The sequence below is a fragment of the Lactuca virosa genome, chromosome 3 (assembly GCF_052849685.1).
Source record: "Lactuca virosa cultivar CGN04683 chromosome 3, Lactuca_virosa_CGN04683_v6, whole genome shotgun sequence".
Taxonomy (NCBI): domain Eukaryota; kingdom Viridiplantae; phylum Streptophyta; class Magnoliopsida; order Asterales; family Asteraceae; genus Lactuca; species Lactuca virosa.
In genome coordinates, this window is record NC_136428.1 from 76,914,167 (window position 1) to 76,930,550 (window position 16,384).

Below are 16,384 nucleotides of genomic sequence, written 5' to 3' on the forward strand. Positions count from 1 at the left end.
TTATTTTTGCAAACCGGGGACTAGCTGTTGATGCTAACTTAGCACATGCTTTTCATACAAAATGCAATACCACGGACAACTCATCTTATTGGTATGTCGACTCAGGATCTTTTACTCACATGACAAACTCGGCTACAAATATTTCTTCCTATGTACCATACACTGGAAACGAACATGTGTCATTTGGCAATGGTAATATCTTAAACATCTCTCGTATTGGTAATGCATCTCTTACTATAAATATTGATTTGGCCAAGGTTCTTGTGGTTCCTAGATGTACAAATAATCTCATTTCCATTAGTAAATTGACATCTGATTCACTCATTGATTTTTTGTTTTCTGACCAATTCTATACTATTCAGAATCGATACACCATGGAAATACTAGCAAATGGAAGATGTGAAAGTGGGCTCTAGGTGTTAGAACAAGGCCATAAAGCTTTAGTGGCTCACCTTAATTCCAACAGGCTTCGTTTATCCTATGAAGTTTGGCACCAATCTCTAGGACATGTTTCCTTTTCTACTATTTCATTGTTAAGCAAACTTGGTCGTTTATTTGTTACATCTATTTTACCTAAACCTGGTACTTGCTCATCTTGTGAGATTGTGATATATCGTTAATAGGTCTAACCGATATGATTTTGGGGTTAAGATCACTCAGCCTAATAAGGACTTTTGTTGAGTAAATCCACTTGAGAAATTGAATGTAGGTGATTCAACATACAAGATTTTCATTTTATAGGTGCTCCCCATATCGAAAACTAAAGAATAATCGATAATATGATGTATTTGATGAGTTGTATGAGAAACAATTTAGCATACACGGTTAGCATACTAAACATGTATACTAGTAATCTAAGTGTTAGACATTTGAAAAGTATTACCATGCTATGGTACTTAAGGTACACTCATGGATATAGATCACTTAATAATGATATATATTTAATTATTATCAACGAATATAGTGATACAAATTGAATATAATGATATTAAATATCCTAAATCCATAAGTGGGTAAATTACTGGAACACTTCTCTTGCATTAAAGTTTCCAACTTACATGTAGATTTTGCAAACATCTTCCATTATGGAAACATTTCCATATTCCCATATGACCATCAATTCTAACCAAGAATCATCTCAATCCAAAACGTGTCACTATGGTCCTTTCCAAATAATTTCATACTTCTAACTCTCCACAAGCAACCAATCTTCGGTAAAACCTCATAATGTTCTTGACAGTTTGTTTAATAACTCTAGTCACATGAAATTCTCATCCTTTTCACACAATGTTAAAAGCATTTGAAAAATAGAATAATCGAATATTATAGCATATGCAATCGATCCTATATCCGAAGCATATAAGAATCGACTCATTATTGCAAGGGTCTAATATCTGTTCAATTTCTTCCTATAATATCTCCATATATAGAATCTTCAATGTTGAAACATTTCAATATATTATTCATATATGTCTTTGACTGAGTTTTATTAAACTATACAATCTAAACCTTTAGATTCAAAACGAAGTATGAGTGACCTCTTGTTGACTTTCACAAGATGAAAACTTGGAACTACCACTTAAGAAAACACGACTGAAAAAGATACATAAAGTACTAGAATGAAAAGTTGCATTTCACTACTCACTTAACAACTGGAAAGTACAGGACTTTTATATGAAAGTAAACCAGAAAAATAGGAACTAACTTCTACTGATTCTACCCGCTTTATTCAATGTCAATAAGCATAAAATTAGGACACTACTAACAACTTGAAACATGCAAATTCTTTATAACGGTCACAAGTTGATGATGTGGCATTGCTTAGTCAACTAACTCCCTCTCAATGCCACAATTCTTCATTCCAACATGTGAGATAAACTTCAATACCCATGGTTTTGGCAACCCCTTTGTAAGCATATCTGCCACTTGATTATCCATATCAACATGTACCAGATTAATTCCACCCATTAAAACTTTCTCTCGAATGTAATGATAGTGGATTTCAATATGTTTCGAACGAGCATGGAATGCTGGGTTACCTGCTAATTGGATTACTGTCATATTTTCACATCTTAGCACCACATGATCTCCAAAATTATGTCTCATATCACTTAAAACTTGCTTTAACAATGTACACTCCTGTGCAGCCATTACAACGAAAAGATACTCAGCCTCAGTTGTTGATAATGACATTGTAGGCTGTAATTTACTGTATCATGACAGACATTTAATGCATGAACGGCGGTTTTCTCTCTCTCCACTTATACAAACAGTTCAAATTCAAAAATAAATTGTTTAGGTATCCAATACTATATAAATCCCAAGAGTTATCAATTCTATTCTTTATGCTTCCATATCATTCAACAGATTTCCCAAAATTTCTTTGGTGTTCATCTATTTTCTGCAACTTTTGTTTTAAACACAAATAACATCATCTGAGAAAATTTATTTCATGGATCAATCAGACTCTATTATAATGTTGAATATCAAGTTGAGTCAGAACTTAATGGATGGTTTGGATGCTTTGAAGTATAACCCTACCGTTCGACCTTTGATCGAATGCCTTAATCATTCACAACTGATGAAGGTTTTGACATTATTTGAAAATGTTCCTTTATCTGCATTATCCATGGTGTACTCCACTGAAATCTATAACAGGGCTGGAGAAGTGATAAATTTTGAATTTCATGGTCATCGTACTTCAATCTCCAAAGACAATTTTTGCAAGGTTCTAGGGATTTCTTCATCAAGCAGTGCTAACAACTTGATCCGAACTGGCATGGTCCATTTGGGTTGCACTTCACCTAACAATTTGTATGGATATACTTTTGAGAATAAGATGTTCATGATCTATTAATATATTATAAGTTATAATATATTAATATGAAATCATATTATTTAATTAGTATTGATCAATAATTGATTTTGGAATTAATTTAGTGATCAAAAGAGGCTAACTAAATATGGACTCTTACATATATATGGATTGAGCTAAGATTTATTTAGGATGGGCTAAGAGTATATGGAAGTCCATGGATAGTCCATGGAGCTTTAACCCATGGATCCTAGGTAAATGAAGAGTCATGGGTATTAGGGTGTAACCCTAATCCTCCATACTATATAAAGAGGTCACTGGTTCTAGAATTGGCACTAGTGTGTGTGAGAAACAAGAGTGGGCCGATTTTAGAGAGCATCATATTCTCTCAAGTATTTCCAAGTTGTTTTGGATGATTTGTGACTCCACTTGAGGCATCCACACTATTGGTGTTAGGCTCTAAAACTCCAAGCAATCAACCACAAAAGAAAGGTATGTTATTCTACTTAAAGTTTTGTATTACATGTACCCCATAACATGCTAGTTAGGTTGTAAACCTTGGAAATCAAATTTGCATGTATTTTAGAGAAAACATAGATCCAAGGTTTCTAGGGTTGCATGTACACCATAGGAGTGTTAGAATGCTCAAAACCCAACAGTGGTATCTGAGCCTAGGCTTGTTTTCTTGATACTTCATGCAAACTTGTTGAAAAAGCTCAAAAATCTGCTATCTGCTGCATGAACTCGCCGAGTCCATGGGGGGACTCGACGAGTCCATGTGATAATTAATCCTACTCGTCGAGTAGGTTCTTGCACTCGACGAGTAGGAGCCCCTGAATGCAGATTTTCGAGTTTTGCTGCTGGAAATGGACTAGAAACATTACCCTAAACTGTTTTGGTGTTTTAAAACTTGTTTTAGATGGTGTAATGCTTATGCTAATCCATTTACAATGGCTAATATCAAAATTCCATGTTTTATATGTGTTAATATGATTCTTGAAATTTTGATATGAATGTTCATGTTCTTATGAGTTATTGTTAGATCATAGGAATTATTTGCTGAATTGTTTAATGATTAATTCTTGATCAATTATGTGTTTAATGGAATCCATAATTTGTCCTCAAGTTATGGATTACCAAAAGTCACTCTTTTAAAGTCCATATTAAAAACACATAGGTTACATAAAATGAAAAGTCTCTCATTTTAATAAATCATTAACTCATAAGTTATGAAGTTGAAAAGTCTTGAATAGTTTCAAAACTTGCCCTCAAGTTTGGAATTTGTAAAGTCTCACACATTAATACTTTAAATTCCAAATTGAACCTTAGAATTTTAAAAGTTTAAAATTCAACCCTTATACTTCTATAATATTAAAAGTTTAATTATTATATATATGTATAAGAATAAGTCGGTCTTACCGTTAGTAGGCCTCATTCACGAAGCCGGTCTGTAAGGGGGGTATAAGGTTACTGCCTATAAAATGGCGGTTTAATGGGTGTCCACTCTCACCCACCGCTTCCTTGACTGGTGGAGGGTCGTTAGCCGAACGGGTAGGATAGGAACTTAATCCTCATTAAAAGTATAATGAAATTATAAAGTAACTAAACTTTTATTAATACCCAATCTTAGTTACTTTAGGAAAATGTGAAATAGGTTATAACCCATGAAATTACACTTTGTACCTTACTAAGTCGTTAGTGGAGCGTGTGTGGTTAACCGACACACTAACGAGGACTAGTAAGAGTGGCAAAGGGTGACTTAAGTTTTATCATAGATCGGTGGAGCGCGTGTGGTTAACCGACACATCAATTGGGTGATAAAATTAAGGGTACCAAGTCGATTTGCGTGGTTATTCACACCTTGTTTGTGATCCTCGGCATACCAGTCACAAACTTGAGAGAGAACAATCGAGATTTAAACATGCCATTGAAAGTTCAATGTATCTCAAAAGATCTAGGAGTTTCAAATCCAATTAAAACTTACTAATTTATTCTGTTTATAATGGTGGAAATTGGTAAATCGTCATTTACCTACCTTCAAATATTTTATAGCTTGGATTACGACATCCTTCTTCCATGTTACGAAATAGTTTGTAGGATCCTAGCCTTAATATTTCATTTGGGTGACTTATTAAGGACTCTTTATCTAATTAAAACTTGTCTTTCTTTTCTTTCAGATGTCTTCCAACACTGTTGCTGGCTCAAACCCTACAGGCTCTTTTTCCCTCATGAACTTGTGTGGGAAAGTCACTTTTAATGGTTTTATTTTCAATGAATGGATTAGGAACATCAGAAATGATTACCCGCTATGAGGACAATAAATATATCCTTGACAAGGAGCTTAAGGTGATCAATGAGTCCACTGCTACTCCTGAGGATATTGCGGAGTATGCTGCACATGAGAGGGATGCTACTAGAGTTTCCTGCATTATGTTGGCTACTATGACTCCCGAACTCCAGAAATCCTATGAAGATTTCTGCCTCTATGAGATGCACCTGGATCTGATGGAAAGGTACCATCAGAGCGCGCGTCAAGAGAGGTATGAAATCATCTCCTCCATGATAACAGCCAGGATGAAGGATGGTGAACCCATCACCGGTCACTTGCAGAAAATGCAAAGGTTCGTGGACCGGTTGCTGAAGCTTAATGTGGACTTCCCTGAGGACATGGTGGTTGATATCATTCTCCATTCCTTACCTCCAAGTTATGATCAGTTTCATATGACTTATCATATGAACAAGGAGGAAGTCACACTTAGCAAACTTCAAGGACTTTTATGGACCGCTGAAAGTGGCCTTAAAGGTAAATTGGTTGTTACTTCTACTCCTACTCCTACAACAGCCCCTGTTCTGGCAATTGGGCAGGGAAAGGGGAAGAAGAGGAAGACCCCTTCGAAGGGAACCAAGGGAAAGTCTCTTGATGGCTCTTCTTCAAGTGGGACCAAGAAAGGTCCCATTCCTCCTTCTTCAAACCCAAAGGAAGCACAATGCTTCTACTGCCACGAAAAGGGGCACTGGAAGCGAAGCTGCCCTGAGTACTTGTAGGATGTAAAGGATGGGAAAGTTAAACCCACCCATGCAGGTATTTATACCATTTTGTTTAATAACTAATTGCATACTAACTCTTGGGTGCTTGATACAGGTTGTGGTATTCACATTTGTACTGATTTGCAGGGCCTAAGAAGTAGTGAAGAAGTGGAGCACGGGAAGATAAACTTAATCATGGGCAATAGGAAAGCATCACCTATGACCAAGATTGGAGTTTATTCTTTATTGCTTAATAATGGGTTAACTTTAGATTTGTATAAATGTTGTTACTCGTCAGAAATTGCGAGAAATATTATTTCCCTTCATAGTTTGTACAAGCAAGGATTCGCATTTTCATTTGATAATAAAATTGGTGCTATTGATGCTTTTTATAATGATATGTTTTATTTTAAAGCATTACCTTGTGATGGTGTATATGAAACTTTGTCGATTGTAGACAACTTAGGAAATAATGTATTTCATATTGATTCTTCTATTACTTTGGATAAAGCATCCTTGTGGCATTGTTGTCTTGGACATGTCAACAAGAAGCGCATATGCCAACTCCAAAAGACTGGAGTTTTGGAATCATTTGACCTAAAATCAGATGATAGTTGCGAGTCTTGTTTACTTGGAAAAATGAAAAAGTCACCATTCACTGGTTCTTGAGAGAGGGGTGAAGGTTTGTTGGACCTCATACACATAGATGTGTGTGGACCTTTCAAAACCGCCACTAGGGATGCTAATCGCTACTATGTGACTTTTACTGATGATTATAGTAGATATGGATATATCTACTTAATCAAGCATAAGTCAGAAACCTTTGAAAAGTTCAAAGAGTTCAAGCAGGAAGTGGAGAATCAACTGGGCAGGAACATCAAGATGCTTTGAGCCGATCGTGGAGGAGAGTATCTTAGTATTGAGTTCCTTGACTATCTTAAGGAATGTGGGATTGTCTCACAATTGACACCTCCTAGGACACCACAACTGAATGGTGTGGCTGAGAGGCGCAATCGAACCTTGTTAGACATGGTTCGTTCCATGATGAGTCGAGCTTCGTTACCAATCTCATTCTGGGGGTATGCCTTAGAAACTGCCGCCCATATCCTTAATCTAGTCCCTACCAAAAAGGTTGCCAAAACACCTCATGAGATGTGGACTGGGAAAGTTCCTAATTTAGACCACGTCAAGATTTGGGGCTGCGAGGCTTTTGTGAGGCACGAGTCTCACGAAAAGCTCGAACCTCGAAGTGAGAGGTGTATTTTCATTGGCTACCCACAAAAATCCTTTGGTTACGTCCTCTAAAGACCCAGTGAGAATGTGGTCTTTGTAGCTAGAAGAGGAGTTTTTCGTGAGAGAGAGTTCATAAGCCAAGGAGACAGTGGGAGGCAAATTGACCTTGAAGAAATTCAAGAGTCACGTGGTGAAGGAACCTCAAACCCTAGTAATCAACCTGAGGAGGAAACTCCTGTTGATCCGACTGACGAGCCCATACATCTGAGGCGTTCCACGAGAGTTAGGAATGCACCTGATTATTATTATGGTTTCCATATTACTGCGGGAGGTGATACGCTTATCAGTGATAGTACACTGGTAAGTCTGGATGAACCTAACAGCTACACGGAAGCCATGGCAGGCCCTGAGGTTGCTAAATGGAAAGAGGCTATGGACAGCGAGATACAGTCCATGTATGACAATCAATTTTGGACCTTGGTTGACAATGTACCAGGTCGTAAGACAGTCGGGTGCAAATGGATCTTCAAGAAGAAGATCGACATGGATGGTAATGTACACACGTATAAGGCGCGACTGGTTGCAAAGGGATTTTCTCAAACTCCGGGAGTTGATTATGATGAGACCTTTTTACCAGTAGCAAAGATTAAGTCTATTAGGGTTATGCTAGCCATTGTTGCATTTCATGATTATGAAATATGGCAAATGGATGTCAAAATCACTTTCCTTAATGGAAAGTTGGCTGAGGATGTTTACATGAGTCAGCCAAAGGGTTTTGTTAGTACAGAGTACCCTAATAAGGTGTGTAAGCTTGAGAAATCCATCTATGGATTGAAACAAGCACCTCGTAGATGGAATCTTTGCTTTGATGAGAAAGTTAAAGAGTTTGGCTTTTCGAGGAGCGAGGATGAGTCCTGTGTATATGCTAGGGCTAGTGGGAGCATAGTTAGTTTTTTTGGTATCGTTTGTGGATGACATACTACTCATAGGAAATGACATCCCAACTTTGCAGGAGGTTAAGTCCTGGCTTGGGAAATGTTTTGCTACGAAGGATCTTGGAGAAGCTGGATATATCCTAGGGATAAGGATAATGAGAGACAGGAGTAAAAGACTGTAACATCCGGATTTCCAGGTATCATAAGTTGAGTATTAATTTTGAATCAAGGAGAGGGACTCGACGAGTTGACGCCCAGACTCGTCGAGTAGGATCGCGACCGCTGACTAGGATTAATGAACGGACTCGACGAGTCGGCGAGTGGACTCGACGAGTCCGCGCTGTGGACAGAAACCCTAAATCCTTGGGCATGAGCCCTATTTAAGGGACCTTATGACCCTCATTGCGGCCACCCATACCCTTGAGAAACCCTAAGAGATCAGAGAGCATAGAGAGTGAGGGAAAGAGCTAATTGCACCACCTTTAGTGCATTCTTGCAAGAAGAAGAGAGGGGATTCAAGCTAGGCTGGTTGAGGAGCTCAGATCTGCTTCTGGTTGAGGTATGGATCCATGCCCATTTTCGTGTATAAAGTAGATTTATGGAATCTAGGGTTTCCTTACCCTTCCTTTAGTTGAAATATGGAGCTTGTGAAGTCCCCTTTGAGAAATAGACCTTAGATCTGGACCTTGAGAGGTCCAGAGTGTCACAACAACCAAGCTTTATGCTGTTACATGAGAGTTTTGAGCCTAGGGCTCCATCTTTAGAGCTATTTCACCAAATAGAGCTTTATGTGCGATGCATGGACGTAAAGTTCAGACCTTTACGTAACTTTTGGGTGTTAGAAGGTCAGATCTATAGGTTAGAGAAACAGATCTGACCTCAGAAGGTCGTTTGAGCATTCTTATGGAAGGAACTCGCCGAGTCCATGAGAGGACTCGACGAGTCGGATCGTGTTGCACCATGATTAGTGATCAGTGGTAACACGTCGAGAGAAAGGTTAACTCGACGAGTCGAGTGAGGCCTTAGGAGGATTCAGAGGACACGCATGGACTCACCTAGTCACCCGAGTGCACTCGACGAGTCTGGTCAAAGTTTGACCGTTGAATGGGGTTGACTTTTAGGGTTTGGTCAACATTTGGACATTTGGACCATTGGAGGGGTAAAATGGTCTTTTCCCCTTCTGAGAGAATATAGGAAGGGACTAGTCTAGCCTTTGAGAGCCGTATTAATTAGAGATAATTACTTTGTGTGATTAGGCGGAGGCTAGATCAGTGGTCCGAGTTCGAGACTTTCCGAGATTACCCGAGGTGAGTCTTCTCACTATACATTACCTAGTGTGGTAACTATGTGCAGACCAGAGGCTCTTATGTGTTATGTGTATGCTTGAGTTATGTGTATTGTGATATATGTATGCTATGTGTTATATAGACCGGACCGGAGGGTCCAACGATTTAGACCGGACCAGAGGGTCCAACGATTTAGACCGGACCGGAGGGTCCAACGAGGTAGACCGGACTGGAGGGTCCAACGAGCTACGAGACTGGAGGGTCCCGCTGAGACACATTGACCGGAGGGTCATACCGAGTTATAGCCTCGAGTGGCTTATGTGTTGTATGTGGTATTTTGGGGAAGTCACTAAGCATTTATGCTTACTGTGTTATGTGATATGTGTTTCAGGTACTAGCGAGGATCGCGGGAAGGCGCCGACATGATTTGTACACGCTGGCAGAGGATTATGTTTTGAGATTCTGGGATATGTTATTTGTGATGACACTGATACATGGGATTTTTGAGAATATTATATGAGTTTTATTATGTTTGAAAAATGAAACTTTGTTTTGAAATTTACGTCGTTACAAGTTGGTATCAGAGCTTTGGTTTGAGGGATTCGGATGCACCTTCGGGCGTATCTGAACTCAAACTGAGGATTTGAGGAGATTTTTCATAAAATAAACAATTTTTATAAAAGAGTAGGAGGTTTTGAGACAGGCAGAACGGAACAGTGTGTACAATCAGCCAACGCCCGAACGGTGATTTCCCAAAATACCCTTACGTTATGTGTTATGAGATATTATGTGATATGCTATGCATGCTAGAGTAGGTAGGTATTCATATCTAGGACTAGAGTGGCCTAATTTGTGATGCCTTAGCCCAGGAGATTACTGCTACTACGAGATACTTCGAGAGTGAGTAGGTAGCAGCGAAGAGCTTATGAGTGGTCTACTGGAGGGTAGCCTGATTCTAGTGAGATATAGAGTACTTGTGATCTGGGATCCTAGTAGGAGGACTTGGGGTAAATACCGATGCGTTGTGGAAGGTAGTATAGGGCCCGTAATACTGGAAACACCGGATCGGTGAGCAGTCCAAGTAAGAATCCTTAGGGTACTAAAGAACAAGTAGGGTTGAGTATCGAGTGTGAGTATACTCGAGTGAGTCTCTGATTTCTTTCGTGTTGTATTTCAAAGACATCATGGTTGGGACGCGCCACAACCCAGGAGGCAGTGGTACCAGTGATGAGGAGATCTGTAGGCTGATTCACGAGGAGGTGGCCGCAGCCATACGAGCTGAGATTCCCGAGATGTTTGGGTCTATCAAGACCACTTTGATTGAGACGTTTGATGAGCGGTATGCTTCTCTCACCGAGGCTGCTGTTGCTGCAGCCACCGCAGCTGTCGCCGCTGCCAGGCCACAGGGGGGTGACTCGTTACTATACCGTGAGTTCAGCAACACGAAGCCACCAGAGTTTGATGGGACTCAGGATCCAATAGCCGCGATGAGGTGGATCTCTAACATTGAGGGATGCTTCTACACCTGTTCTTGTCCGGAGCATCTGAGGGTACGGTTCGCGCTGAACCAGCTTCGCTTGGGAGCGAAGGACTGGTGGAAGTTCGTGACAACGGATTTTACTCCTGCAGAGCTTACCGCGGTGACCTGGTAGAAGTTCACCACTATGTTCAGAGACGAGTATATTACCCCGGTGGAGAGGGAACGTTTGGCCCAGGAGTTCTTGTCCCTCAAGCAGGGGATGGAGTCCGTGACTGTGATTACACAGATGTTTCATGAGAGGGCGTTGTTTTGCCCTGAGCACATGTCTACGGAGCAGGCACGTATGAGTCGATATCTGAGCATACTGAGGAGGGACATTCGGGAGTTCGTGACGAACTCGACGTACCAGACATTTGCCGAGCTTCAGGAAAATGCTCGGAAGAGGGAGATCGAGCTGGAGACTCAGGCCAGGGAGGAGGCCGAGTCTCAGAGGAGGGATAGGCGGTCGGTTCAGTCTCAGCCGGCAGCCAAGCGGGCAAAGCCCGCTGATTCGAGAGCCGGAGGTCCGAAGGGCCGCACTTGAGGGAAGTGCGGCAAGACTCATGATGGGACGTGCAGGGCGGGTGTGTGCTACAAGTGTGGGAAGGAGGGGCATATCGCGAGGGATTTCCCCAAGGGATTTTCGGTTTGCTTTCACTGCAACCAGACAGGCCATCGAAAGGCCGAGTGCCCACAACTACTACAGGGATCTGCACCTGCTGCTAGAGCTACCGAGACCCGGCCAACGAAGGTCGAGGCACCGAAGGCTCGTGGGAGAGCCTTTTAGTTGACATCGGAAGAGGTCCGCGCAGCGCCCGATGTCGTGGCTGGTATGTATTCTTTTATTTTCTTGTATTGAGTCGAGATATTGTGCTTATATTGTGGTATGCATAGGTACTTTTCTTGTGAGTTCTGTACCTGCTTTGGTGTTATTTGACTCGGGCGCGAGTCGATCTTTCGTGTCATTAGCATTTAGTCAGCACATTAGCGCCCGAAGAGAGGCGTTGAGTCGACCTCTACGAGTTTCTATAGCTGACGAGCGAGCGGTTTATGCTACTGATGTGATTCGAGGATGTGTACTCGAGATTTTCGGTGTTGAGTTCCCGATAGACCTGGTACCGATTGCGATGGGTGATGTCTGTGTCATTGTGGGCATGGACTGGTTGAGCCGATTTGGAGCCGTTATAGACTGCGAGCGGCAGTTGGTAACCATACGAGACCCTAGTGGGGGAGTGATGACAGTATATGGCGAGGGTACCCGGTCTGGTTCAGCGTTTTGTTCGGCTGCTAGAGCGTGACAGAGTCTACAGCAGGGCTGTAGAGGGTTTGTAGCCTATGTGATAACTACACGAGTTGCCGCAGAGAGGCCGAGTTCTGTCAGTGAGGTACCGATAGTGCGAGAGTTTCCAGATGTTTTCCCTGAGGAGTTGTCGGGTGTGCCTCCCGAGAGGCAGGCGGAGTTCCGCATCGATCTGGTTCCGGGGGCTGCGCCTATTGCCAAAGCACCCTATCGACTTGCGCCACCAGAGATGCATGAGTTATCCTCATAGCTTCAGGAGCTGTTGGGGAAGGGGTTCATCTGACCGAGTAGCTCGCCGTGGGGAGCGCCGATCCTTTTTGTCAAGAAAAATGATGGTTCACACCGGATGTGCATTGATTACCAGGAGTTGAACAAGTTAACGGTCAAGAACCGTTATCCATTGCCGAGGATCGACGATCTGTTCGATAAGTTGCAGGGTGCGTCTTGGTTTTCCAAGATAGATTTGAGGTCTGGATATCACCAGATGAGGGTGCGTGACGAGGATATCCAGAAGACGGAGTTCAAGACTCGTTATGGGCATTACGAGTTCGTGGTGATGCCTTTGGGGCTCACCAATGCACCAGCGACATTCATGGACCTCATGAACCGAGTATGCAGGCCGATGTTGGATCGATCGGTGATTGTGTTCATCGACGACTGTCACACCCCCAAACCAGAACGATGGAAACGTTCGGGGGCGGATGACTTCTTGGGCAGTATCATAACAATGAATATAATAGTGAAGAAAGCAAACACAACCATCATCAATATAATTGAAAAAGTTACATCGTAGTATATGTTTACATGTTTTCGAAATCAATTACATCATGATAACAAAATATGTTTTTGAACTTAACGCCTTAGCGTCCATGTCCTCAAAGCTGAGCATTACCTGTTCACTGAAATCCTGGGAATACAAGTAGTTTTGAAAAAGTGTCAACAATTAAGTTGGTGAGTTCATAAGAGTTTTATTTTGAAACGAAACTGTTTTCCTTTGTAAAAGCGATAAAGTTGATTCCAGAAAATCCGATATTTTCCTTAAAGAGTGAATTGAAAGTTTCTATGTTATGAAATAGTGCATCCTAGAATTTTCTATAGTTTCCTTCTATAATCTCCAAGTATATATAAGTTATATAAAATTAAAGTTAGATAAACCGTCGAATGTAATGGGTCTGCCCTAGGCCCACAACCAAACAAGGAACAGGAAATAAAGCGGACCCACCAATTCTAAGTCGATCACGACTAAATTCTATATAACTCTAGCATATACACTTAGTAATTATGGCTGAAAACTAACAATTCTAGATAGAATGTAGTCTTAAAAACCAAAGACCGAGACTATGCCTATCATAGTTCATCAAGTAGTGGTAGTGGACATAAACTATACATATCATAATTCACCAAATAGTGGTAGTGATAGTGAACATGAATTATGCATATTATAGTTTATCGAATAGTGGTAGTGGTAGTGAACATAAACTATACATATCATAATTCACCAAATAGTGGTAGTGATAGTGAACATGAATTATGCATATTATAGTTTATCGAACAGTGGTAGTGGTAGTGAACATAAACTATACATATCATAATTCACCAAATAGTGGTAGTGATAGTGAACATGAATTATGCATATTATAGTTTATCCAAAAGTGGTGGTGGTAGAGAACATAAACTATACCTATTGTAGTTTATCATATTGTTTGTAATGTAATGCAACCTAACTATACCTACTATAGTTAGCGTATTTGTTGGTAGTGTACACTTATTATAGTTTATTGTAATTACTTGTAGTAGTGGCAAACCTTGGTATATGATTCATACCTTCAAGATAAGGTAAATAATATGTATTATCATTCACATGTATTCAATTAGTACTATCCTTGTCATGGCTTACCAAATGTTTGTATGTAACGGATGTAAACTTTGTTTATGACAATTTATTATTTCACCATCCTTAATATAGTAAAAACCCATTTGTTTTCTGATGTATGTCTACATACCAAGACAAAATGACATATAATGTAATAATATATAATCACATAATGATACACACATTGCTCAACAAGTTACAAGGTGTGAATGAAATTGATGGCATTTTTCTAGTGATAACATTTCTATTCCTGTTCTTAGAAAATTTATAGAAAAATCATCAAAGGTCTAAATCAAAATCCGTAAATTTTGAGAGTTTAGAAAATATGTCTAGTTTGTTCATAAATTTTCTCATGATTTTTAGTGACCTCCAACTTGTGTGAAAAAGTCCATAATCACAGACTGGTCCGGATTTGTTCTTGAAATGATAGGCAGTTTTGTAAAAATCACCATAAATTGTAGAAAAATTGTATGGGGATGTGCAAGTAGTCATTTTAAAGCTATGAACTTGAACTATTTGCACGTAGTACAGTGTAGAAAACTAAATTGTTTAAGTTGTCCAAAACAGTCCGTGAATGGAGTTAAACTTTCCTGATGAAAGCTGTTGGAAAAGTTTAGTTGTGTTCTTGGTGTTTTAACTTGTATGCCCCCCCTTAAAACTTAAGAAAACATGAAAAGATAGGGGTATGAACTCACCTTGTGTGTTCTTAGTGGATGGATGTTGAAGAAAAGAAGTGTTCAACTCAAGAACACTTAGAAGATGCCTTGAAGGTTCGAAGATCAAAAGTGGAAGAAAACTTGATGATCAGCTCTTGAACCTCGAATTTGAGAGAGAGAGAGAAGTGAGAGAGAAAGGTGTTTGTTCTTTGGTGGAAAATGAGAGAAAAAAATGAGAGAGGAGAGATAATGATTCTACCTTTTGTTCAAGTGTATGGCTGGAAGAAAATGATGGGAAGGACGATGGAAGTGACTAGGTATGGTGGAAGGACAAGGGTTGGTCATGGAGTGGGCATGGGGTGGTTGCTTGTGTCATACACTAAAGCAAAGTCAACACTCCACCAATAATATCCCACCCACTCTTCTTGGATAAGGATTATACCCCAAAAACGTGATTAATTATGAAATATGGGGTGTTATATGTTAAAATATGATTTTGGGTGAAAATCTCGCGTTAAAATAATTAAAATCGGACTTAAAACGCAAAACTAATCGAAAACCGGGTGAAAATGGCGAACCTGCGAGGCTTCTCGCTTTGGGGAACCGAAGGTGGCAAGTTTCAGTCCTAAGGAGGTGGGGACCGAAGTGGCTTGTGAGGCTAGGAGCGAAGGCGAAGTGTCAGAAGCGAACCTGGGCGAGGAGCGAAATAGACCGAGAGGAGGTTCGGTCCGAAGGGACCTTCGGGTTCGGTCCTCATGGTTTCGGTTCAACAGCTTCGGTTTCGGTTCTAAGAGGCTAGTTTCGGTTCTGAGCAGTTCGGTCCCTTAGGTCTCGGTCCTTAGCAGATTCGATCCCTATAGGGGACTTCGATTCTTAAGAGGGTTCGCCCCTTAAGAGAGGGTTTCAGTTCCTTAAGGCTATCTTACCCATTTTTACCCCGTTTTAAGTGGTTTTTGACCCGGTTAAGGGTCGGGATGACCCGAATGATTACGAAAAGTTAAAGGAATTTTTGAGAGAGATTTGGGGGAGATTTGGGAGAGATTTTTAATAGAGAGAGATAGAGTGAAAAACATTGGGAGAGGCTTCATTTGTGACCTTTTTGAGTGTTTGGCTTCGCAACGCAAGGTCCGTAAACCCCGGTAAGTCATCTTTAAGGATCTTACACACCCCCGATGGGTATGCAATATTGTTTTATCATTTCGTTACCTCACTTACCCCGATTAGGGTTACAGAAATCTAAAAATACGAATTTTCCAAATGATGATTTCTTATTAAAATAGTGAGTTGTACAGTAATTACATAACGTAAACCCTAGTATACAAGGGCTAATTGAGTTGACCGGTTTGACTTGCTGACTTTATTTGTCTTTGACTTGACCGAAATTTGACGATTGTCACAACGACATCCTAGTGTATTCGAGGACCAGGGAGCAACATGAGGAGCACCTGAGGGAGATCCTCGGAGTATTGAGATCGGAGAGGCTTTACGCCAAATTCTCCAAGTGCAATTTCTGGTTACGAGAGGTCCAGTTCTTGGGACATCTTGTTAATCAAAATGGGATATTGGTCGATCCGGCCAAGATTGAGGCTGTGATGAGTTGGGAGGTACCGAGATCCCCCACCGAGATCAGGAGTTTTCTGGGGTTAGCCGGCTACTATCGGAGATTTATCCGGGATTTCTCCAAGATTGCCGTTCCCCTCACCAGATTGACCCGGAAGGGCGTTGCTTTTTATTGGGGTC